Raw genomic sequence first — 3,422 nt, 5'->3', positions numbered from 1 at the left:
ATTTGACCAGCATAAAGAAAAATTTAAGAGAATGAAATAGCATAGAAACAATCAATTGGATCTCATTTTGTGAGATCAAGCTTTGTTTCATGAAACTTGTTTTACTTTTATTTATATCTGTATGTTTATATTGTGCCATAGTGTAAAATGTGTATTTTTCAATTTTTTTATTTTTAAAAACTTTGATTGAAGTATAGTCGATTTACAGTGTTAATTTCTACTGAACAGCAAAGTGACTCAGTGAAATGTATTTCTTATTGTGTGTTTTAGTCAAAAACATTTGACAACCATTGTTGTAGGGTCTACATCCTGTCCTGCCTTCTCTGAGAACTCTTTCTGGGTTACACCAGCCCCTAATGATTCATCAGTCTCTTTGCCTTTTATCACTTATTTGTGCCACATATTTGATGCCTTTCTAATGCTTTCTTGTATTAAACTTCTCATGTGTACCTGTCTGTTCTGTGTAATTGAATTTAAACTTCTTCAGAGTTGTGAATGTTAGGCTTCTTGGTATATTTAATTCTTGGTCTCTAAGGTAACACTGTACACATGATGACTAATCAGCAAACAAGTCAGATCTCAGCTCATATGTCATTTTTCAGGGATGCATTTGTCTTTTCTTTTCTTTTTTTTTAGTTCTTCTATATTTGTTAATGACTCTTGAAGTATTTGATTCTTGGTTAAAGGTAGAAGATATCCACATTGGTATAAAGGGAGTAGTTATTTTCAGAAGTCTTTTTATAAATCACCCTTCTTGAGAAGTTCTCCTTTTCGAGATTTATCCAGGTTTTCAAGAAACTGCTCAAAAACTTCTACAAAAGGAGCTAGACTGGTCTTCTTAAAATCTCTGGTTCTATGTTTGATATCAGTTTCAGCCCCATTCTCTTTTTCTTCTTCATTAGTGGAATTAGCATCCAATTCATGGCAAATGGAACTTACGATTGGGACAGTAAATGGATCAAACTGTTCCACTTTCTGTAAATCAATAGGCACAGAAATGCAACCTGTTTTAGGATGAACACTAAAAGGGCTCTTCAATAAAGGATTGATTCCTTTGCTAACATTGATATCCAGTTGTGGAAAACAGTACTGGAGCACGATCTCCCACTCAAGCCAGGGTCATTTTTGCTGTTATTCTGATACCTGCTGGCTGCTTTCTTCAAATGCCCCCAATGCTGAAGTGAATTGTGATGCTTTTGGAAGCTTTGTTGAAGTTCATCATGCATTGTTTCAGGAACAAGGGTTAAAATCTTATCCCAGCTTTCTTTATTCTCAAGAATATCTTAATCAACCAAAGCATATTCTTCAAAGTATTTTTCATTATGTTTATAGATTTTCTGACAAAAGGGTGAATTTTTGTTACTTAGATGAACTTTCTTTTTAACGTCCTGACCACCCTTTACAAGATTCAAATATTCAAATATCCCAGAACGTACTGCAGGGGACAGTTTTCTAACTGATTCATCACAGACCCAAAAATAAACATCTCTCCTTCCAGAATATACCCAGAGATGATGTTTAAATCCAAAGTCCTCCTTCAATGCTCGGTTGATGATGTATATGGCCATCGTCATGAGGGTCCAGCACTTAGAACGCATGTCTGCACAACTACAATGTCTCCTCACATCGTCATAGTTTGTCATGTCAATGTCAAACACCAGTTCTTTTTCCTGAGCCCGGAAAGCTCCCAGATGCACTGTATTGTGTTGATTTGGTCTGTGGGACTATACTAAGCCTATATCAATCTTGTATGGATTCATTTTCTGCATCTCCTTTTCCAGATCACTCTGGTTGTTGAAGGATTGGTAATGAATGTAAATATCACCTTTCAATGTGAATGAAAACTCATGATGTTGAAAGTGATTCTTTACCACCCTGCCATAGTTGAGCCAGTGATAGTACTGGGCTTAGGGAAAGAGCTTCTGGTAATAAAGTTTAAGCAGCTTGGGCAGCTGGGTGAGGTAAAATGCCTTCATGGAGAGCGGAACTCAACTCAGGGAGGGATGCATTTCTTAAACCTGTCCCCTGCCTCTGCTCTAAGCTAGATCATGTCCCTATTACTGGCTCTCATAGCACTTTATTTATTTATTTTTCATTTTATTTATTTATTTAACATCTTTATTGGAGTATAATTGCTTTACAATGGTGTGTAAGTTTCTGCTTTATTCTCCTGGCACTTTGTAATGTCTTCGTAACAAGTACTGGAGTTTGAATATAAGTATTTGAGTGACTAGGTAAACTGTTTCCTCCACGAAAGAGTCAACTTCCTCAAAGTGGACAAGATCTGTTGAGCTCACTTGTACCAAGCACAGTACTTGGCACATGATGGGCACTCAATAAATATTTGTTGACTGACTGATTGATTGACAGGCTAAATGACTTAAAGAATGACCAGTAGTTCTGGCAGAGGCAGCAGGCCCATTCTTACTTGTTATCAGAAAGGTGTTTTGCTAATAAATGTGGGATGAGAAAGAAAGACTCAGATCGAATGATCTGAGGAAGTTAGAGCTTTGTATGGGGACATTATTGTTTTTCTTCAATTGTGCTATCAGCACCTTATTTTTGGTTTGCCTGTACCTGGTTATGGAAGTGGATCTGTGAAGAAACAGCTATGTGAATGACACCTCCGGATCTTTGGATAACTGCTACGGAGAAAATGGATTCTACTGTATGAGGTCCAGTTTGTGACATACATAAGAAATCCCTCTTAGAACTTGTAAGCTGTTTCTCCTTCTTGATAGACTGACAGTCTTCTTTTTATTACATAAATAAGAGCTGCTACCCCTCTGATTTCCCTCTTTGCCTTGGATCACAATGCAGACCTAAGATTTGGGTTAAAATGCAATAGGTTTTTTTCAATATGTGTATTTTGGGAATATGTATTTATCTTCTCTTTCTCCAGCCTTTTATAGCTTGCTTTTTTCACGGTTTGTCTTTTATTTATTTATTCATTTGGGATTATGTGCTTCTGGTTTAATTATACCTATGTTAGACTACTACAGAGGAAATGGTATCAGCCTTGGTGTTGGAAAGACCTGGGTTCAAATTCTGAACAAATTTGGATGGTAATACTTCCTAGTCATGTGATCCTAGAAGAAACACCCCTCTGTGTCTTAGTCTTCTCATGTATAAAATGAGACCAACACTATTTTCTTCATTGTTTTAATTATTATCTGGGTTATTAGCACAGCGTTCAGCACATTTTAGGTACTCAGAAAACATTAGTTCTCTTTCCATTGATGGTGTATAACTTCAAATCCTTTTTGGAGGGAGGTGAATAGGATCCTTGATAACCAGAGGGTTTGGTATGTTAATGTTACATTTTCTATTTTTTTGAGAAGTTGGGAAAATAATCTTGTTTCTCTCAATTGCTTTATCTACAAAATGAAGAAAATAGTAATCATTATATACTACCTCAGGGA

At 36.2% G+C, this 3,422-nt stretch overlaps 1 pseudogene across 1 annotated transcript; it reads right to left on the bottom strand.

The window, feature by feature from the left end:
* Positions 1–658: 658 nt before the first annotated feature.
* On the bottom strand, positions 659–2,415 carry LOC309960804 (DNA primase small subunit-like; annotated as a pseudogene). The gene has a single exon. The product of its transcript is annotated as a DNA primase small subunit-like (transcript).
* Between the last annotated feature and the right edge of the window lie 1,007 nt (positions 2,416–3,422).

The sequence above is a fragment of the Leucopleurus acutus genome (assembly GCF_964270905.1).
Source record: "Leucopleurus acutus genome assembly, chromosome: 4".
NCBI lineage: Eukaryota > Metazoa > Chordata > Mammalia > Artiodactyla > Delphinidae > Leucopleurus > Leucopleurus acutus.
Note: the sequence above shows the minus strand (reverse complement) of the source record. Positions and strands in the feature narration are given on the sequence as shown.